Source organism: Dermacentor variabilis, chromosome 10 (genome assembly GCF_050947875.1).
Source record: "Dermacentor variabilis isolate Ectoservices chromosome 10, ASM5094787v1, whole genome shotgun sequence".
Lineage (NCBI taxonomy): Eukaryota > Metazoa > Arthropoda > Arachnida > Ixodida > Ixodidae > Dermacentor > Dermacentor variabilis.
This window is the reverse complement of record NC_134577.1, coordinates 60,758,759-60,782,463: the sequence shown is the minus strand read 5'-3', so window position 1 is coordinate 60,782,463 and position 23,705 is coordinate 60,758,759. Positions and strand designations below refer to the sequence as shown.

At 44.8% G+C, this 23,705-nt stretch overlaps 1 protein-coding gene across 1 annotated transcript in view; it reads left to right on the top strand.

Moving 5' to 3' along the window:
- Positions 1-1,767: 1,767 nt before the first annotated feature.
- Ptp36E (protein tyrosine phosphatase 36E) overlaps positions 1,768-23,705 on the top strand; it is a 258,657-nt gene continuing 236,719 nt past the window's right edge. Inside the window, exon 1 of the mRNA XM_075672825.1 lies at positions 1,768-1,836. The gene's annotated coding sequence lies outside the window, so the exon portion shown is untranslated. The remainder of the gene's footprint in view (positions 1,837-23,705) is intronic.

The following is a 23,705-nucleotide window of genomic DNA, read 5'->3' as shown; positions in this document are numbered from 1 at the left end:
TTTGAAAAATACGGAAAGGTTAATTGCTCAATTACAGCAAGTGCATTTACAGAAGGTGATGATTCCTCACAGTTCGACGCCTGCGAGGATAGACATAAATCTGAATTTGTGTTAAGGCACCTTTTGGGGTGTAGCACGAATATTTTATTGAAGAACTACTACTGCAAGATGAATGACAAAATAGTGGATGCCAATGCTAAGGCAAGGAAGAGAAAAGCTGAAACTCTGCGCAGTAAGGCAGCTGTTTTCGTGTAAATAGCTGCACAAATGTTTTATATCCCATTTCTAAACTCATTTGAGTTGTTGTAAATTAGTGGACTGCGGTAATTAGTGCGTCGAAAGCGAAATTATTCATTTGATCATAATCTAGATTGTAATAAATACATGTGTCGCCAATAAAATTGTTCATACGCAATTGTGAAGCTAATCGAGTGCATTACATTCGTCATCGCCGTGCCGTAAAAACCACAAGTACAAAATACGGAAGGAGAGGTTTTTATGGATTCAATTTACTTGAAGTAATAGGCATGAAGTATGGGGTATAATAAATAATAATAGTAATAATTCACAAAAAACGTACGTTACAAAGACGACAAAGCGCGATGCTATAAAAGCTTCTGGCATCAATACATGCACAAGCTTTACAAAGCTGTTTTGTATCTGTGCCTCTAAACAAATGCTTTGTAAGGTGCCTGCTGCTCATTCCGCAGTTTCGACTGAAGAAAACGTGTGGAGTGGTCAATAAAAGCATGCGGCTGCTAGGTGAACCAAGCCGCGATCCCTTCACTGAACCCGTATCCCTGAGCGTGCCGATGGCCTCTTGCCCGTGACGTCACTCGCCGAGCACTCCGGCCTTCTAGTCTAGGAGGTGTTGGTCTGGTATACCGTACGCTGGGGAGAGAGGAGAGGGGGAGGTAAAGTGATAACAAAGTAGAGATAAAGAAAGAAAGGAGCTAGAGAGACGCCCGTTTACAATTGACCACGGCCTGGAAATGTGCATTTGCCGCATAAGCATGTTTTTTTTTTGTCCGGCAGTCCATAGGCAGTCAAGGCCGACACTCACCAGAATCGGACAGACTCAGTCACCATGGTGACACGATAGCAGCAAATGTACAGGGTTGTCTGTCCCACGTAACTCGCGTCAAAATGTAAAAAAGAAAGAAAAAACAGCATGTGAGTTCCACGTAGCTGGATAGAACTAAGCTATGGTTTTCTGCCGCCGCTTGGAGCAAGCCAGAATATCTTTTTTTTCAATTTTTACCAAATCGCATAATTAGTTGTTATTACCCTTCTGTTTCATTAAGAGAAATTACTCATGCAAACTGTGGTTGCCTTTAGTTTTCGAACAATGTGCCTCCGGAAAAAGCTAAGAATTTATTTTTCTACGCTTTCGAATGTTTATTTCAAAAGATACAGGATGTCCACTTCAGTGGACAACATGTGCACCGGCTCCAGTGAGCCTACCTGTTGACAGGTTTTTTTTTTTTTTTGCTCCTACAGGCAAACTTGCTGCCACATGGCGCACGATCAGGTCACTCGTTAGTGCTGAACAACGCGTATCAAAATGTCGTCGTCATCGTTGTTACTGCCGTCCACGTTTAGCGTTTAATGAGTAATGCCTAGACAGACAAGCTGAAGCTCTCTAATGTACGTGTAGAGGTGAAGCTGCGCCAATGTTTTTTAACGAGCCTTCTTTGCTTTATGGTATACGCCCGTATAGGTTCCCGGAGCTGCACACTACCGCTACTATCTTTGGCTACGCTTGGCTACGGAACGTCCAGCTCATGCCGACGTGCCAACCGCAGCTACAAGCGTTCGCAACGCACACCAAGCCACGTGAGTGAGCAGGCGCAGCAGTCGTCTCCGCCAGATTTTGGTGGATACCGCAATTCGCCGCGAACGACCGTGTCGGCATTACGGCAAGGGGTACGAGAGACCCGAGAGTGTTCAAATTATCAAGCGTAACTGACTCTGCCACAGCAGAACGTTATTCCGTAATGGGTGCCTTCACCTTCACATGCTCACATTTATGCGTCTGCTCAAACGGGTCGTCCTGGGCGACTCCTCAAAGCGTCTGTATACTGAGCATTATCTCCACGAGCATGAACGAAAATGACCACGCTCTGGTATGCGAGGTACGAGGCACACATAAAAAGGTGATGTACTTGCAACATGAAGTTTTAGTCGAGTGGAGTCCTAGCCGCTGTGGCATTCCAGGCAGCATGGATGCAGACTGTTGAGTACGCTAGGCACACAGGGAAGATGACAGTCATCTGATACATCTCTGTCATAGCGATGAACGCAACAGTTCAGGTGAACTTTTAGTCTTATTACAGGGAATAGCTGGTTTGAAAACGGTGGTCGAAACTCCGTTTCATTGTATATTGACCCAAGAATGCAGTTCGATATTTCAATAACGGCTGCACGGTACCCCTGGTCCCCCTAACGGTCCCCCTGGCCACATAACTTATTTGCACAGGTAGTCTTCGCGTGCCTCCCAGTGCCTGATTTGAAGAAAACCATAAAGCTTAATTCTGCAGATAATTCGTAGAGCGTGGAAAATATGATCTGTACTTATGCGCCGCGCCTAATGTTTTTGCGAAGTGCCTTGGATCTTGATTTCGTTACAACATATGTGGTGTAAGCTTGTATAGGTATTTTACGGTAGGCTGCGCTCCCGCGAAATGCTAGCGAATTGCAAGTGAGGGTTCTACATTCCTAAATGACATTACTTGCTGCGCAAATTCCGTGTTGTGGCGTGCCACGCGGCAATTCGAACTTTGTCTGAACTCTGCGTTAGCGCTTTCGGACTTGTATTCACCTTTTATGGTGATGCTACGTCTCTTTCCTTGTGTGTCTGTTATAGCCCGCCTGTCTTTGTTATGTCTCTGTGTTCTTTTTTTCCTTGTTTGTTTCTTTTTAAATACTGTTTGCTAAGGGAGAAACAGTATAGTGGGCATGACCCATGATGCCAACCTCTGCTGCATACACATTCAATAATAGAAGAAAAAAAAGTGTGAAGTGTTGAGATTACCGTGCGGCGCTCTCAATTTTAAGTCATACTTAATTGGAGTTGTAATGCACTGCCGCGTGAGTGTATGTGTATGCTACGTAGGATCAGTGCTCGGACTATCGTGTTTCATCCGCTGACAACTACACGAGTGCGCATGCGTGTTTATGGGTCGCATCTAACTCGAACCGAGGTGTATTGAGTTTGTTTTTAAAGCGATGCGTTGTGTGCGGATGAAACCAACTTTATATTGTTAGTAACTCCTCGGAGAAGCGACCAGTATTTTTTTTATCTAGAAGATAAACAGTTAGTAGTGATCAGATACTTAACTTTTCAAGTGCAAGGTTTGTAGAGCACATTTAGAAACATCACGCGCAATGTTTTCCGGGTATGGTATCTTTTCTGTAGCTATCTTTCGCGGTATTTAAAGGAAGGTGCTGCGGATTTTCAGAGGTGTCGAGGACTTTTCTTTAAGCGCCGAAATACGACATGCGTGAATGACAACGTGTCGTCAACATCTGAAGGTGATGCTTTGAACTGTGCTTACAAACTGTGTATTTGTGTTATATGATCGTAATGTTATTGAGTAAAACTATTGTGAATAATCATGACCACTTGTTTTCCCAAGAAGAGCGAAACAAACACCCGGGCCTTCTCCACAATATTGATGACACGGTTGGTTTCATCAGCACCCAATGTTTCGTTAGCACCAAATAAAGCTTCCATTTAAAAAGTTAATCTTTCCCTGCCGACATTCCTGGGTTTGGCATGACTGCATGACTGATTATATTCGGGGATATATACGTATACTTAGGTGCTCTTTCGCAGCAGCCAGAAGTAGCTGCGACACCAAACCCGGAAGATTAGACTGAGGAAGCATCTCTGAAAATTCGACAGTTATAAAAAGACCCTGTCGTTGTCGTAGGATGACACGTTATTTGGATAGTTGTCGCTAACTTGGAGATATCATACGGCCTGAAGACACAACACGGTGAAATACACACGTCAGAGATGCTTTTGTAGCGTTCGTCACGCACCACCAATGATACGTTCTCAACTAACGGACACAGTAGCAGGCCGTAGCTTACCGGATATTTATTAGGGGCAATATATGATTCTTAAGCCCCATCGGTTCTTCCATTTGGCTTGCTCTTGCTGCTCAGGTCTAGCTTTGCGCCCACAAAAAGTGCAGTATCTCAGTGACGATAAGCAAAACGAGAACAAGGTGAAAGCAGTAGCCAACGTTTCGACAAGTGGACTTGTCTTCTTCAAGGCGCCATAAGACACAAGTCCACTTGTCGAAACGTTGGCTCCTGCTTTCACCTTGTCCTCATTTTGCTCATCATCTTGAATTTCCATTTCCCGCCTTCCCCGTGTTTTCCCAGTACCTCAGTGAGGCTTTTATATTGAGCATCTCACATCTGAATTCGCGCAGAATGTTGCGGTAAAATATACAACTCGATTGAATTGCAGCGCAAAAAAAAAAAAGGAAAAAAAAGCTACCAGCAGCGAGGGTCATTTCTCGGTCTGCTTTTCAGCGCGAGGAGTCTGCGGTAAAGTTACAGCGTTTCGCTTGTGAAGACGTTTCCTTCGCCTCATCAACCGGGTATGTTTACACAGGGGACCCTCTGTTACCGTGGCTGACGTTACACGCGCGGTGACTAAGGGTGGAAAATGGATGGCTTCCGTCTGGGCCCTCGTAGGGGTCGCTCGGCGTTTTAGAGTGGCGGCGCCTGGACGACAGTGGACATTCGTGCGTGAGGCCGTGTGGGCAACTGGCCAAGAATCGGGTCTTAGTCTTCTCCTCCGAGGAAAAAAAAAAAAAGTCGCGAGAAGCACAGGGGGGCGAAGCCGTTTCCGACACCGACAGAAAGTTTCAGGTCCTTGAGGTTCCTTCTCTCATCTTTCCTTTTCCGTCTTTTTTTTTGTCCTTTCTGGAGTGCGGGCAACCTTTCGCGGTCCTTTTCTTGTAGCGTCAACTCGGGCAAGCCACCCTGATGGTTCGCCTTCATTAGACGCTATTTTATTTGTTTTTTACTTCCTCTATGCCGGAAATCTCAAACCACGTTGCGTTCTCTTGTTTTATCTTGCTTCGTTTTGGCTTTTGCTTTTACTCTGTGGGTGAGAGGAGACGCGATCTGAAATCTGGAGAAATGAAAAAAAAGAAAAAGAAGAATGAACTCGAACGAAATCCTGAAGTGCTATCCGAAACAGAGGGGTGTGGATCGGCGACGATGGCGGGACGACGGCGGCTCACCGTAGTAATTGTAACGATGATAACGGCGAAAAATAGACGATGACGAATGCTGTGACGACAATGATGACGGTGAGAATGACGCCACAACAGCACTAAGAACGACGACGGCACGATGCTGAAAATAATGGCGATGAGGTCTACCACACCACAAAGAACATGGCACGACGACATGCCTGCAGTGTTTTTCGTTTTCCGGTTTTGTATCTCAATGCGTAAGCATTTCTGGCGAGATCCCGAGCCTATGTCACACGAAGGAGTAATGCTTTGTATCTGCAGAAAAAAATGCGTAATTTGCAAAGTTAGAATATTTAATCGTTATTATAGTGTAAATGTAGATGGCTGGTAGTTTTTAAGCGATAAGGAACAATTTAAGGCCAAAAAATAAAATGAAAAGAGAAAACCCACAGAGATACAGAGGACTCCTTAGAAAATGCATGGTGAAGCTTATATTAGGGGTGGGAATACTGAAATTTGGGGTAGGGTAAACCTGAAGTTCGGAGGTAGGCCAACTGAAACTTGGGTGTGGACCAACAGAAATTTACCAACGGTGTGTACCAACCTGACATTTGGGGGTGAGTCAATATAAATTTGTGGGTAGGCGAACTTGACATTTGCAAGTGGGCCAACTTGAAATGTGGGGTGGGCCAACTTAAATTAAGGGGTGGGCCAACTTGAAATTTGGACGTGGGCCAAATTAAATTTTGAGGTGGGCATACTTGAAATTTGGTGGTGGGTCAACTTAAAGTTGGGAGTGGACGAACTTAAGTTTGGGGGTGGGCCAACTCGAAATTTGGGAATGGGCCAACACAAATTTGGGGATGGGCCAAGTTGTAATCTGGGTTTGGGCCAACTCGAATTTTTGTGTCGGTCAATTTGAAATTTGCGTGTCCGCCGACATAAATTTAGGGGTGAGTCAACTTGAATTTGGGTGCGCCGGGTTACCTCTTTGACCACCTGTGGTTCTTTAACGGGAACCTAATACATCGTACGCGAGCGCTTTTTGAATTCCGTCCCTCTTCGGGAAGTGGCCGTCGCGGCCACGTTCCGGAAAAGACAATGAGCGAAACTAAGCAAAAAAACGAAGTCACAGCCGAGCCAAAAAAATGCTTACGCATTAGTAGACGATTCTCAGAAATTCTGGATCATTTTTTCATTAAGGATCAAAACCAGAAAAAACTGGGGCCTGGCATTATACAGTGCGTAGCACTCTTCGGAATCTTCGCACGCTTATGCTCTACCGTTGAAGGAAACCAAGATTGTCGTATTTTAAAGAATCGTCAACTCTAAAGAATACCTCGCACATTATGACGGTCTTCCCTCCTTCGAAGCGGTAGATGTTGCTGTAGTGTTTTTTTTTTCTCGCATGATTAGCCGGTCGCACGCGCTCGCCTGCGGTCCAACTGGTCCTCTTCAGACGCTTCTCTCTTTCGTTGGAGACGCAGTTCTCTCGCTGCTTGCGCTCTCCTCGAGTGCCTTGCGCTCGCCAGCTCTCGCCTGCTTTCTAACGGCTGCGTTTCGTCCCCCGACGTCGAGTGCCTCCGTCGTGTGTCGAGAAAATTCTTATAGTTTCGGATTAGGGCGCAAGTGGGTCGGCACTTGGCGCCTTTCTGACAAAATAGCGCGTTGGAGGTTAGTGCGCCCACAGATAGGCGGCGGTAAGCGTACAAGCGCTCGTGCATTAACGGAAATTAACCTGTATATTGAAGTCTAGGTGGCGCGACGGGTTTTTTGGGACACGAAAAGGAAGGACTAACGGAACGGAGCAGGAAATGACCCCAGCTACCTAAGCAAAGAACGCTCCGCATTAAAATGGTTTTCGTGTCAGTGCGGCCGCCTTCTCCGGAGCTTTTTAACTATTTCCTTCGCTTCTGGCTTAACAGTGCTACCTTTTTTTTGTAAATGCGCCCGCACTTGCTGACGTTTTAGAACTGGCGGCACTGGTGAGGGTGGTTTTCAACGTGTTGCCTCAGGAGGCAGGCATGTTAGTAATACATGCGTGATTACTTGAAATTTGTGACCGTTAGATAGCTCTGCGATTGGCTTCAGGCTCGTATTCCAGACGATCTATATTTTAACGAAAACATTTTTAAAGAGGACATTTTCTTTACGAACGTGGCTGCAACGGCCACATTCCGCAGAGGGATGGAATAAAAAAAAATCACTCACGTAGAGTGCATTAGGGGCCCGTAAAGAACCACAAGTGGTCAAATGTAACCCGGCGAACCCAATTACCCAAGTCACATTGATAGCATTGCTGGGACACTTGCCAATTGTCACCACTGCATTCAGGGTCGACTGAGTCGCAAGCTGCTGTTGTTTCAGAGCAAAATGTGTCTCATGCCCACCAATGCGGGTCGACCGAAAAGTGTACAGATCGTTTCAAGCTGTAATCAGAAGTTTTCAGGACTGCTACAGAGTGAATACTATCGACAGGCGAAATTTCACGTCATAGGTGACAACAAGAACTATTTATTTCTCCATTCAAGGAAATGGCAGGAAAACTATACTCTGTACACGACATTTTCAATAGAGAGAACAGCAGTTTGAACCTGGTATTTACATAGCGCGCGATCAGAGGAACGTATGCGCAAAAACACTTGATGGGATAGATGGTTTGGAAACGATGTACCCACACAAGTTTTCAATCACATACGCTATGCGCTAGATTGAAACAAATGCAGAAAATGCGTTGTGTACAGTCCGTTACGCAGAAAGGAAGAGTAAGAACAGTAAGAGTCAGTAATGTAAGAGTCACTGGCGGCCTCTCTTTGTCAGCCTCGTCTTCGCTTGCTCGCACTAGCGCCCATACAGGATGCAAGCAAACAAACAAACAAACAAGCAAACAAACAAACAAACAAACAAAAGCAAACCAGCAGACAATAGCAAGCAATGGAAACGAAATGAACAGCTTCCTTTGGTACAGCTTTTTGTGGCACCGAAAGGGCGGGCGATGGCAGCACCATTAGCGCGGCCGAGGCGGCACAGCACCGAGGGCTCGCATGGTTCGCGAAAATCACCTCCGTCGGCACATTTAATGCCACTTTCTCGAAGGCATGGCACTGTGCGACCGGCCATTGTGCTTTGTTCTTCCTTTGGCAGCAAAACAACGCTTTTGTTCCTTCGTAGCGGATGCAACCCGATAGCACTGCACTCTCGCGTTATTGCTAGTTTTGCGCCGTATCTGCAGCCCCCAACGCGCTCAGTTAACTCGGTTTCCTCGTGGAATCGTGTTACAGCGGCCCTTATTTGTTTTCCCCTCGGTAACTTCCCTGTTTTTGTTTACCTCGTCGGCATTTTCGCTTGTTTCTTTCAACTCTTGAGGAATGAAGCGGGTTCACGTTTATTCAGTCTCGCGCTTGTACTGATAGAGCGTCGAGGCTTACCGCTCACGAGCGCGATGTCTGAAGCATTTACTATTCACTTTTCATGCCTTACTATCAGCATTGTCAAAGTGAAAAAAAAAAGAAATAGGTGAATGTGTGAGAAGTGTTCGAACGCGGTCGCTTAGTAGATGTAGAAAGCGAGCGGAATAGAGCTTAGAAAAGTATATGTATGTGAAAATGTCTGGAGAAATATATATATATATATATATATATATATATATATATATATATATATATATATATATATACACACACTGGTGTCTCACGTAACTTGAGCCGAAGTTTCAAAAGTCATAAGCCATTCCACTCTGTGAAGGCGGATGACCAGCGAAGCTGTTTAGTACACGACACAGGTGACAGAATTTTGAACAAAGGCAGGAACATATTTAGTATACTAATCGGTGGTCAACATGACGATAGGTATGCGATAGGTATGCGATAGGTATGCGATAGGTATGCCTCTGTTATTGGCTGCGTCCGTCGCTTAAGACAATGAATGGCTCACACCCCGTGAAGCAATGGTTCATACCACCGTAAATAAAGAAAAAAAAATTAACGCGGCCTCCCCATTACGACGGGAGAAGAGAAATGAAATTCTGCGCTGGAGTGATGAGCGGCAACGAAGCCAGCCGTAGAAGAAGACGATGCTCGCGCCATTGCTGCTGCTGATAGTTGACGATGATGATGACGATAGTTTCCTTTTGCCCATGAATGGCTGATACCCCCTAAGCAATGAACGGGAACGGAGCCAGCGACGACGACGAATGCGTGAGGAGGGGCCCGAGGGCGTTCGCGTGGTTGCGCCGAGGGGCGCCAACCAGCTAGTTCGCGGGTTGTTCGCGGACGACGGATATGCTCCTCTACGTATACAGCGTCGCCGTAAAAAAAGATTCCCACAGAAACTCAACTCTGGTGGTTGTCCAAGTATGCGTAAGCATTGTGCCACTTTCTCATCTCCACGCAGCCCGGTGTCATTATCAGTGTTATGGCACCTGATCCGTCCGGCATAAACCATTATCAACCCTCATCGGTAGTTCGCTTATCATGTTTGAGAGCGAACATGATGAGGAAGATTTAATTAAGGTGGAGTTCATTACGGCACTCGTACCCCCAACCAGCGGCGTTAATTAAGGCGTAGATAATTAGCCACCGTTAATTATGACGCTCGAACCCTAGAACTTTGGTGGGAGTCGAGCTCGCGGCCTTTGGTGTTAAGGCGAATTAGGGTTAATTTTGCGAAGTCGTTGCTAGAGCACCACTACATTTGCTGACGGGGGTATGCAATGCTCTTCTCTGTGGCGTCGGCGCGTTGTTCCTGGTGACGCTGGGTATTGAGCGCTTGTATATCCCGCGCTTGTTCTTCGTTGCGGCCTATACCCTGGAACGTCGTTGTCGGGCGGCAACTGCATGGCGTCTTCCCTCTTGTTGGTTGTGCTCGTGAGCGTCTAGTCGCCCGCTCTGCGCAGAGCCGTTGAGTTGTTTCTGGCACTTCGGCGTTTCCGTTCTCCTTCTGCAAGCGACTGCGGTCGTCCTGGCGCCATTAGGGGGAATGAGACAGCGCATCGGCGTCACGAACTGCTCTGGCGCGACACTTGCTCATGTCCATGCGGCCCGGTGTCATCCTTATCGAACACGATCTGACCGTTATACATTATGCAGTCCTTCGGTGACGATTCGGACGCTGGTTTAGAGCTTGTTCTTTATTCAAATGTGTGCCGTTCTATGTATTGTACAGTTGATTTAAGTGAATTTGCCTGCTTAAGAGGGTATTAAAAAAATAAATTATGCGGCTTTACCAGCCAAAACCACGATCTGATTGTGAGGCTCGCCGTAGTGGGAGACTCCGGAAATTTAGACCACCTGGCGTTCTTTAACGTGCACCCAAATCTAAGTACACGGTTCCTCGCAACACAAACGTCTTCCACCGGCTATACAGGCTAGGCGTTACTATAAGTAAGAGCACACTAAATGGTACATCGTCATCACTACTTGGCACCGTGCGATATCTGGCACCAACCACCATCGAATCCCGTCTAATTTTGTTACTTTTTCTAGGTGTTCCATTGGGACTCTAAACCTAAATACAACATTCGCGCAAATTCTGTCATTAGGAAAACTGCTTTTGGCATCCGCGTAGTCATTCGAACAAAATATAGTTTTCAGCAACATATTATAATATCACTCGACCACACTTTCATTAACAGTCGCCTTACTGAGTTACATCGTGGGGCAGCACATACCCACACACCTGCATCCCTCATTCAACTTCAGAACCGGGCGGTGCGAATAATTACCCATGGTTCGTACACCGCATCAGCAGCACCCATTTTTTCTCACTAGTAAAATTCTAGCATTAACCTGTAAACTTAAATTTAAATTAGGTCTTCTATTGTTTAGAAGTAGAAATAGTGACATCCACACGGAAGTATACTTCCCCGAACGCAACATTACAATAAAAATAACACATATGGTTTTCTGAAAATAATAACTTCTTGCTTCCAAAAGTAAACGCTAACAACGGTTAAATGAGTCTTCGTTTCTGCAATTTAATATAAGAATTCTCTGCTTTCAGATATTAAATCATGCCCTTCACTACACTGTTCCCGGTGGCTTTTAAAACAGTTTTTTTAATAACAACGTATGTTACCTGATTAAAAAAAAATGTACATTTTGTGCAGCCATATATTTCACTGTTCTTCTTAGTCTATGTTCCTAGATTATCGCTTGCTCACAAACTCATTTTGTTGCCGTGTTAAATTGCGAATTGGTGATGTTAATCATTTTATCCCTACTGAAATACTGCTATTTTTGCACTATGTCAAAATAATTATTTTTTCTAATTTCTGTGTAATCTTCCACTACCCAGATCTTTGATTAATTACTTCTAGTATGTTGATTTACATTCTTCCTTAAACGTAGGCCTTGGTAATACGATGTTTATATACGACCGTTATGTCAATTTGTATTTTCTCACGTTCGAGGCGAAAACATGCGCACGTGCGTAGTTTCTATTAAGCCACCGACGCAAGACTGCAATCCCTGAATTGTAAAACTTGGACTGTAAAAAATAAATGTGAGAATAAACACTCAGAACATGCAGAAAATTCCTATTTTTACTGTAGAAGGTTCCGTTCAATCAAAGGAGTAGATTGTTTTATTTTAAACAATGGCAATTGTATTTTATTTATGATCAGAGACAGTTCTTTTCTTTTTTTTTTACCATAATTGGTCCCCATACGGTAAAGTAAAAGATGTGTCATCAGTACTGTGAGCGAAATGCGATTTTTTGTTCTATTTGCTATCTTCAACTGAAATCTACGTGCAGCTTAACCAACCACGCAAGTATATATATATATATATATATATATATATATATATATATATATATATATATATATATATATATATATATATATATATATATATATATATATATATATATATATATATATATATATATATATATATATATATATATCCCATTTACTGCCCGCTAATTCCTCCAATAGCACTGCTAGACTCGCGTCACTATATAACGTTCTAGCGTTAAATGTTGCCAGGTTCATATTCCAATGGCGGCCTGTTCGCCATTGGAATATGAACCTATATATATTGGAGTATGATTATATGCCATTGAAATATATATATATATATATATATATATATATATATATATATATATATATATATATATATATATATATATATATAGATATATATATATAGGACTCGCACGAGCGAGCCAATTCGTCTTAGTTTCTCAATAAGATACGTCTGCGCACAGAGCGATTCATGGCGATCGCATCATGGCTTTAGGAACTCGTGGAATAGGTACTTTACATGTGTCGTGTCATGTCGGGATGTCGGGTGTCTTCTTGGCGTCAGATGTCTTGTCGGGGGGAGGTCACATATCATGTGTTCTACGTAGAGTACTTATTTGTACTTGTATGATCCCTTACAGCCGCATTCCAGCATTCGACTCTTACGTGTACTACGCGGAAGCTGTAGTCACGAGGGGGAGTAAGAGTTACTCTCTTAATGGGATGCACTAGGTAAATTGTTTTACTGTAAAATTACGGAAAAAAGCCAATAACGATATTATTCGGGTGAAAACACAGAAAGACAAGCTGCCATAAAATAAAATCGAGCAAAAAAGAGGTGTTACAAAACACTACATTGCTTTTTTTTGTTATAAACAGAGATAAGGAGCCCCTGAGGCACTTTATCCACGTTTATTACCTTTATATTATAGTGTGCTACTCCATCTGTCAGCCTCATTCTTGATTTTGGATTTTCATTGCTTTTTTGGTGCTTTTTCGCGGCTCTTGCTTTGGGACGTTTGTCAAAACTGCCAACTCCCGAATTTTTTTGTGAAGTGTGCGAACTTAGAGTAATTCTACGACTTTACAAATGTTGCTTAAAAGTTTACGAAAGAATGAGCTGTAGCACGAAGTCGTGTGGTGTACGCACGATAGAAAAAGTAAGCATGCGCTAAAAATTGTTATGCTGCCCGCGCCCTACTCTCGTGGCAGCCCACGATGGCACATGGCGAGGTTGTAACGTTTCATCGCCAGGTTACCCTAAATCACTCGACATGTGATCGCCATTGCCTTTCCGATATCACAAACACATGCTCGCTCAGCTTACACCGAGGCCCCTAGAGAAACAAGTTTCAAGGTAGTGCCGTTCTTTCATCTAGCCGCCGTTCTCCTCATCCTCGCGCTCCCCCGCCATTGCCCCGGTGTGACTGGCCTAATTCGGCCACGTGGCATTTCCCGGTCAACCGAAAAGCGCCCCGAAAAGGCTGCAGGCTTTTCTGCGCCAACATACGAATGAATAAGGGTTTACTGCATAAAGTGCAGTTTCGAAACGAGTATTGAGAATAAATGTTGGTACGACACAAACGAGAATCTACATGGTACGCCTGTCGAAAAGTTTGGAGCCTTTGAGTGCGCTAGTGGTGCTCTTTCTACGAGGAAGATTAGAGGAGGAGGGTAGCGAGAAAGTAAGTGGCGCTACCTTGATCCTTTCTTTATCTCTACGGATCTTACACAAACATGTAGATATATCTGGTAACGCTCTGCAGAATCCCCAACGATGTCGCAGAGTCTTCACCAGAACAGAAATTCGGACTGGTTGGTCTTGCAACATGGGTGAATCGCAGCGGTAAATCGCAGGGGGCGACCGCAGCAACGAGATGGACAGGGTCTCGTCTTTCCAGTTTCCATGGTCTTTCCTTCTCTTTAATGCATTGCAACTTACCTACGATACTGAACTTTGAAAACAAAGTATTCTTAGCTTACTCCACATGAGCTTTGCGTATTTGGGATCTGGGTATCTTGAACCCATTTAAAACAAGAAACAAGAAAGGTGTCTTTTATCGCCTCCAGAACGTCGTAGCCAGTGGTAACAGGTATCAAAGTGTAGGTCTCAACGAGACAAAAGGGAGAATTAATCGCAGAAAACGTAAAATTAATGGTACAGGCGTAATTAGCTCCAGTATAGTGGAAAACTGACCACGTTGCACCATCGACTGTACTATCTCCAGACCTTGCCTCCCGGTGAAAGTAAGAAAGCCTATCAACCAAGGTCGACTTGAAAGAAGAAGACGTCGACTCACATGTGCGTAAGGAAAAGCGAATGAAAAAACTTGACATAAATAAAGGAAATGAAGGGACAGGGGAAAAAATGTATATGGTTTGGCAATGGAAAGAAAATAATGCAAATAATGCAACAATGGGATCAAGTTATTCAACATTGCATCCCCTTTATTCTATAAGTTTCATAAAACCTTACTACATATGCCATTTACGTCGACCCTGTCTTCTTTCGCGTCAACGACTGACACGCTTCTCTTTAGTGTAGCTTGTTATTAATATACCTGAGCTACAGTAATGCCCTTTGTGTGCATGTTGTGACCTAATAAATGAATAAATAAGTTCGGCAAGGACACTTAAGACTGCTTAGGTATGGGAACGCGAAAGAATTGTACCGTTTATACACCTCGGAACGTGGTGAACGCGCTCATTTTACACACTCATAACGTGACGCCACCTCCTCTCCATTGACGGCGCCGTCCCATTCCCAACGACGCACGCACGAGGCCACACGTTTTGTCACCCAGATGGCATCGATTTGACGTGTGCAATGACGTCAGCAATGACGTATGCAATAGGTACACCTTTAATCAACCAGAACAGTAGCCGCCTTGGCGTCGGGGAAACGTGCTCGTCTCGCACCTCGGAGGTCCTGGTTCGATTCCCACCCGCACAGACATGTACGAAAGTTTCCTTTCAAAGCCATTATTATACCTTGTTTACAGAAAGATCCCTGAGAAATTTTGACGCCAATCGGAGCATTTTGTAACGTGTTTTTATTCTTCCCGCCGTCGGCCATCTTTAGAGCGCAGTTCTATTAGGCGCCCGTTCCTGCGGTGAGCGCCTGCGTCGGCGTATCCGCGCGAATGAGCACAGCGAAGGATGAAAGAGCGAACGCCGAACGCAGCGGGGGACGAAAGCCGGTCATAGGGAAGAGAGCGCGAGGAGGTAAGCGGAGAAGGAGGGTCCAGTGACACCATGAGGCGAAAAGCGAAGGAGGAGGTCATGGCGAAAGAATGTGAACAAATGTGTAGTGCCGCGCAAGACGGGCATTGCGGCGTCGATGGCACGAGGTGGCGCCAGGGTAGCGCGCGTCGTCTATATGGAAACAAAGCGCTGCATGAGCGGGGGAGGTCTGGCTGCGGCTGCTGCTGTGAATCGCGTCCACGCGTCACCTACGCGCTGCCTCTCGGGATTTCCCGATTACCGACGCAGTCGCGCCACACTTCGTTCCGTTTGCAACGTGCCGAACGAGACAGATTGTCCGCGCCAGCCAATATATCGCGAAATGACAACATGTGTAGAGCTGCGCTCAAATTAGGCATTATGGATTATTGTCATCACCGCTTAATATTCTTTTGTATCATTTTTCAGTCATGCCGCTACGATAGACTTTCTCTCAATGGGGAATATGATGCTTTCGCATTACTAAATCAACAACAACTTGTACAATGCATCCCATAACAGCGATTCCCTCAGTGACCGGGATGTTCGTGAAGTTTTTAATGAATAGTGCTGCCTTGAATACCTTTCAATAAGTGTAATCTCAATCCGCGCCGCGCTGAGCGCCTTCGACACAGGCTGTTAGAGCCTCAGTCTGATTCGCATTGGTATTGCTGTTAAAATTGAATCACACTGACATGCCGCTTGTGTTAGTGTCTTGTTGGCCCGAAATGCCACCATTAGAGAATTTGGCAGCATGCGGCGGAACTCGACAGCATCCAGAATGGCACCCACGGACGGCAGGAGCAGCAGTGCTGGCAGTGACACCTTATGGCGATTTCTTCATCAACACCGAGTTTCCGTATATGTTTTTACTGCACTAGCTGAGTCCAGTAGAGTAATAATTGTGCACGACTTGTTTGAACACGTTGCAAGTTGATGGCGCCACCGTCATAGCTGTTTACGTCTACGCTATCAGTATTTCGTAAATGATGATACCAGAGAGGCCGGAAGTAATTATGCGCTCACAGAAGGGCCATAGCTATCTTGTTTTCTTTTGCGAGGCGCCTTTCCGCGCGTAGAATAGAAACGAAATGCACATAAATAGCAACAGAAAGAATACCAAAGCGATTACTTCTTCGACATCGAAGCCGTTCTAAAAAGTTGGAATTTCGAGACCTACAAAAACAGGGGAAAAAATGCTATGAATTCCAGCGCGTATCACGTTTTGCCTATATAAGGGTGTTCGCAGGAGGAACTTGTTGAAAATAGTGCGTTTTCATTTGTTTTGATTTTCTTCAACGAAAAGGTCGTCCAACAAGGAAAGAAGTGGCCGTATGTAGCGGGAACAAATGATGGCCTATGCAAATCAGAATCGATGGATTCCGGGTTGCCTAGTTTGGCTCCAATCTCTCTATACACGTCCCAGTCCGGAAACTTTCTTCATTCTTAAAAAAAAATTGTTTGTTGTTGTCCCACATCCTGGCGCTGTTTTCTCTCCTTCGGTCGTTCTAGGCGCCTTGTGGGACGCCGTTGCAATTTCACCGAGTGAAATATAGGCTAAGGATGTCAGACCGATTCTGGGATAGCGACGCCACCGTCGACGGCTGTTTGCTTCTAAACTTCGACTATATATATATACAGTGTCTGTGCTTTTAGTAAAGCCTTTAGTGGGCCCTAAGTAAAGGTATAACGTATTAAGTACAAGTCTCTATATAACGTACGACATAGTAAGTCTCTACATTACGTATTCCTTTTTTAAAAGAAAAGCTCCAGCTCGGGCTGTCCTGTCTGAATGCATGGGAACGGAGAACTCAGTAACTCGGGCACTGATTTTGATGGTTGTTGCACTTAAAAGAGAGAAGAAAGAAAGTTAGTTTGGTGGCTACAGGAAGGGGATTTCTAATTTTCGCTCTCAATGCTTTTATAAAAATGGTGCATATTCGTAAATAAAAAAAATATTCTCAGTTATCAAGATTACACCTCTCTAGCTTAGCAATAAGAAAATACACCCCCATTCGGTAAACTGCACCGAATAATACATGTAACCTGGGCCAAGTTCTTGAAATATACGAATAACATTTAAGTAACACTGTGACAAAAGCCTCGTAAACAATGTAGCAACTTCACGGGAGCTACAGATTCTTATATCGTATTTGCCCGAGAAAAAAAAATATACGCAGGTCCAACGCACGTATTGGGATCGGTGCGACGCGAAGCTGTCGTGAAGCGACTAATTAATTGCTCTGAAGTTAGATGCGATGCATACAACCATTTTTATTGTGATTATGCGCAGCGTCTCATCTCATGCAACACTTGTTTGCATGTTGGCAAGCGCTGCAGCAGCAGCGAGCCAATTTGACCTTCGGGCTGCCTCTCGCTTCAATGTGAACTAAGCGTCGAGAACACCGCGCACTCGTAGCTATAAGCCGTCGGTGCACCTACATTCCGTACCAATTGCAGATGGCTTTCAAGCTGAGGCCTAAACGCTTCCGCAGGCGAACACGAGAAAGGAAGTGTGTTCGTACTGCGAGTACATTTCGTTTCCCGAATCGTTGTGTACACGTTGACTGAAACATTGACAAAGAGTCCATCTTTAAGGTCACACCTTTGAGTGTCATTCAACGTTTATATTGACTGCACCGCTCCGACACCCTGCATGCCGGAACGGTCACCGAAGCGTGTGCGAATTCACACTGCGAAAAAAAAAAAAAAAAACGCCGACCGAGTGACGTCACGAGGACGAATTCGATGGCTGATGCATTCTCGAGGGTAAGAATGCTGCGGAGAAGTGTGCAGCGGCCACTGGGGAACTGAAAGCTCGCGGATCGCCCCCGAGGGGTGCCCCACCACCGGCGCCATCATGAAGTCTAGGAGATGCAGGCGCAGTCAAAGCGATTGGCGAATAGCCCGGCAGCGTCGTCTGCTGTGGTGCCACTCCTTTCCCACGTTCACTCGCTGCTCTCAGTTAACGGATGAACGCTGCATCATGCAGACGCACAAAACTGCACACGGAGAGGACGTATACGTGCGGGCACAGCAAACACGGTCGCGAGGCGCTTAAACTGCTGACGCGGTATAGAGAAAACGGTAAACGGAACAGACAGCCTGTGTTCTCGGATTTTCTACGCCGTGCCGTTTGCTGTCGCACTGGGCTTTTGATGTGTTCGGAGTTGGGGAATCATTTATATGCTACAGCATTGTGCGGCCCTTTCGCCAAGGTCCAAGCAGAAAGCGCGTATTTGGTTACTCACGCGCCAGTGTTTATACAATGGGACGAAACTGCTGGGTCAAGCAACAAATAATGAAATTCCTGTTGACGTGCAGACCCGACTGCTAGTTCAAGCTCGCTCTTCGTCGATCCCTGAGAGTGCCTACCATTTGCGCCCGCATGAAGAGATAGAATGGGAAAGAGAGCAAAAGAAAACAAAAACAATAAAGTGCAACGCTCTGCAGAATCTCGCCAAATTGAGATGGACGCCTCGTCCCTGTTTGATTCAATGTGTACACGACGATGCAGGAAACGAAATGTATTCGCAGGACGAACACACTTCCTTTCTCGCGTTCGTCTGCGGAAGCATTTAGGCCCCATCTCGAGGGCGATCTGCAGTTGGCACAGAATCTAGGTGCACCGACGGCTCGTAGCTTCGAGCGCGCTGTGTTCTCGAGGCTTAGTTCGCGTTGGAAGCGAGAGGCAGCACGAAGGTTGATTCGCACGCTGCTGCTGCCGCGCTTCCTCACTCCAGCGTGTTGACAGCCAGTTTCCGCGGTCATCGAGTGAGATGTCTTCGTGTTTGCTTGTACGCGCGTGACACCATGCCTGTTAATTTAGTTGGTAGGCAAATGTTTACAAGTTTATGCGGCCGATAAAATTACTATCCTAACTTCGTATAACTGTCTACTAATTTGCTCTCGCAATCGACGCTTCACCTTTCGGGCGAAACAGCAACTTTTTTTTTTTTGCTTTGAGTGCACGAGAGACACTTGGACATTTTAGACAAACGTAGACGCGAAGCGCTCACCTCCAACGATCGTTTATTTTCACCAGCATCACACATACATACATACATACATACATACATACATACATACATACATACATACATGCATGCATGCATGCATGCATGCATGCATACATACATACATACATACATACATACATACATACATGCATGCATGCATGCATGCATGCATGCATACATACATACATACATACATACATACATACATACATACATACATACATACATACATACATACATACATACATACATACATACATACATACATACATACATACATACATACATACATACATACATACATACATACATACATACATACATACATACATACATACATACATACATACATACATACATACATACATACATACATACATACATACATACAAGTACAAGTACAAATACAAGTACGGTTGGTGTAAATGAGCGCTTCGTCTACGTCTGTCTAAACTTCCCAGCATATTTTGTGCGCTAAAAGCTGAAATGCAATAATACCAACACGCCCAAACTTTGGTCATTTACTAAATAGGTAAGATTACTAAATACCTCACACAGCGAAGCGATTCAACTGGAAAACACCACCTTTAAATGTATTCGTAGTTACTTCAGCCTAATAATAGACGAATTTCTTTGATGTTGTTTTCCTTTGATTTTATTAGCAAAAAATATTCTTTTTTGGTTTGCTGCCTTTTTGGACAAGAGCAGTATGTTTGCTTTGTTTGTTCTTGCTCTGCTTCTGGCAGAAAAATATTTGCACAGTAATGTACACCGCGGATTTCTTTTTCTTCTTTTGAATCTCTATAGAAGATTAAATTTGTATGTGTCGGAATATATGCTTACATATCATGCATATACCTTTAAGATTGTGCAAGTTTGCATTTTGCTACGCAAGTTTCTTTCGTTATTTGCGTAATTTTTCTGTATAATATTTCAGAAGTTATAAACTGATCGTGTTAGTTGTTGCTGTAATCGTCAATGCCGGCGCCTGCGGCTTTGTCAAGCTGTCGAAATGACAGCTTTTTTCCGCACTCCCCTTCGTATCATTACACTGTACTGATGCGAAAATAAACATTATTGTCATGGTCGTTGTTATTTGCTTCGTTCTGGCGTCGCGGCACAGTCCAAATGGTGAGGGGAACGGCATTACGGAACGTTCGGTTTGTCACGCTACCGCCGCTACCGCCCGTCGTCACCATACCGGCGCTGTTTCCGGGAGTTCTCGTTGTCATCGAGTAGATTTTTTTTCTAATGCGTTTCTTCGCGCGTGTTACTCCCCGCTTTTCTACTTAGTCGGCCAATGTGCAGTGACATTTATGCGGCCACTAAAACTACGAGCCCTACTTCGTTTATTACTCTGATATGTAGCCACAAAGCAGCTCTCCTTGCTTCGCTTTTCGGGCGAAACTACGACGTTATATTATTTCGCTTCCCTGCCAGTCGCGGCAGGTGACTGCCACGACCGATAAGACAAGGGCGCCGCAAACTTATGCACCGAGACGCTCCACATAGTATTGTATACCGAGATATATGCGCCAAATTGTATGCAAAAATTGTACACCAAGATATGCTGTATGACTAAATAAAGGACACGTTGTATCTAACAATGTCAATCGGGCGCAGGCTGGCAATGCCTGCGTCGCACTGTAGGACGCAAACTGTTGCATGGTGCTGAGAGGCAGGCCTGCAGTTTAGTAAGATGGAAATCTTACTGAAGTGCAGGCCACAGCAACTGCAAACTACGTATAAATCAGACTAATTGGCTGTTCATGTGAGTCTTATGGACGCAGGAATGACGCGAACTTGAAAGTAATGCAATTGATGGCACGAGAAGTGTTCTCAATCGTCTCTTCTTTGTTTCTTGTTTTCTTTTTCCTGCCTTACGTATGTGCACGTTTATTACGATTTTCCCGATTATGAATGCCGCGCTGTTGAAGATAATAGACAAGAAGGAGTGGCACCTGACCTAAATGAAATAAAGAAAGGAAAATGAAAATTTGTCTGATTGGCTCAGTTTTGAATTGAAAGACAGCAAACCTCTGTGAATTTGTATTAGCAGAAATGAGCAGTATCGATAGTTAGACGGTATGAATAGTGCCAGTTAGTACCAGTAAATGTGGCAGTAGTTGCTGGTTGGGATAGTCACAGTAGTACGTAGCAGGTGATAGGTGCAGTAGTGGTGGAGAAGGATGGGGTAGCAGCACTAACCGTGGCAATGGTGGTTGTGGTAGTAATAGTAGTAGTCGTAGTAGTAGCAGTAGTAGTAGTAGTAGTAGTAGTAGTAGTAGTAGTAGTAGTAGTAGTAGTAGTTCATGCAACGTACAGGACATGATTACTGAAAAAAAGAACTGTGGTCAAGAAGTTTGAAGGAATAGTAGAGAAAAGTCTTAGTCCCCGCTTCTCCAGACGAAAACAAGGAATAAACCAAACGAGTGAAACTAATAAGATAAGCGCGCCGTAGGAGCGCCGCAGTTAACATTACGGCGAGAAGCACTTATGTGAGAAAAAAAGTTCAGCAGTCCTTCGCTTGGAGTTCATTATTATGCCAGCGTGTAATGGAGCACCAGATATGCGCATTCCCTTCCCTGTAATACCGTTAAGAGCTTGAATGGGTCGTAAAACAAGACATCCCTCTGAGGCTCTTGGTTCCTAAACCGTGCCTTTATAGTGCCTGGTCCCCGGGCTCTTCTTCCCCTTCGAGTTTTGCCTGCAGCACCGCACGTCGTATAACCTTACACACTGAGGCGAAAGTTCCTCCGCATCAGACTTGGTATTACAGGCACTCTGTTTTACTTACGCGCAGGTTCTGTGTTTTTGTGGTTGTTGTTTTTGTTGTGTACCAATGGTAGATAAATAGGAAGGCAGAGTACATGAGAGCCCACTATTACAAGACGTACTTAAGAAATCGTGACTACTATTCTTCTTCATGTAACACGCACACGCAATCACGTACTTTCTGCACACAAAAGAAAAAAAAACAAAACAAAGAAAGCATGCATGTAAACAAGGAAAAGAAAAACAACTATGTAAGTGTTCGATATGCATGCGCGTTAATAGAATTTCGTAAACGTGCTGTGCAAGGAACACGTAGTAATATGCGCGCAAAGCACGCGTTCTTTTATTGTCCCTACTATAACAGTGCCAGGTCTGGAAAAAGCGTGCCGAATCATCTAAACAGGGAGGATCAACAAAGTGTACAGAGTTAATGAGTTATTATATAGAGTTACTACGTTACTAAGTTAACAACAAAGTGGTTCTATTTGTTATGGTTATATTTTTATTATTTTCCCTCGTGGGCCGCTTTAAACCTTCTCGGGCACCTTCGACTGATGTTGCAGCCTAGCAGGACAGTCCCCACCAGAGACAAAGTGTCAGCGTCGGAAGGGTCTCTTGGGATGCGGCATGCAGAACAGTACTTTCCACTGTTAAAGGGAACACCTTATAATTATTATTTTTTTGGGGGGGGGGGAGGGGGTTAGGGGGGGCTTCGTTCATTGCTCAGGTCTCGTCAATGTAGGTATACCTAACGCCTGACGCGATGCATTCTTTTCCCCCCATGAAATTGACGATGGGCCTAAGTCATGCTGACTTGAATACTAATTGGGTGTTCTCTTTCAGAGCGGAGAGTATTGTACAGCAGTCACCAACTAAATCGAGAACAAGTGTGCAATGACTATAGTATGTTGCTCCGTTTCCATATTCACCTGAGTTTGTAACCGTGGCTGAATTTCGACTGGCTAACGTTGTCTGGCACTGCACCACTATTGGAAGCTGTTGAAAGAATTAATGAAACCACGGCAGTGCTGCACGCAGCATTGCCGCGTGCAGTTAGCAGAACAGGACAGGAGGACGCAATTGCGCCGTCTGGTGAGCTAACGACGCAGCGTGCATTGAAAGGGGCCGAAGGCGTTGCGGTCGAAAGGGAGGGGTGTTATTGCAAAAGGGGAAGGGTGAGGCTGCCTCCGTTTTATTACCGAACCTCGTGGAGGCAACTAAGTGGGGGCCGCTGTTGGAACTCTTGTTACTGAGTGATTGCAAGTCCCAGTCTGCTGTAATTACCTCTAACAGGATTTCTGGCCAGTTTATTCCTGCTCACCGTTCAATTTATCGCGATAGTGCGTTCGTCTATTTAGCTGTCCTGCGCTGAGGGAAAGGGAAGAGGGAACGGAAGTAGAACAAAAAAGGTAAACGATGAGGACAAGGGGAAGAGACGGAAAACACAACTCAGAGGTCTACTTATCGGGCAATGGAGTCCTGAACCTGAAATAAAGTTAAGCAGTGAAGGCCTAGAGGGTCCGGAAACTAGGCTCGCACTCCCGCCTTGAACCCAGCATCACCTCCCTCTGACAACGGTTGGCTGTCGACGTGGGCAAGAGTATCAGCCAGCCTTTGTCGAATCGGCCAATCAGCCACATTTGCGCGCACCTATTTGGGACAATCGGGTTAGTACGTCGTTTAACAGATTTAGGCGCAGGGCACCGCTCACACGCTGGT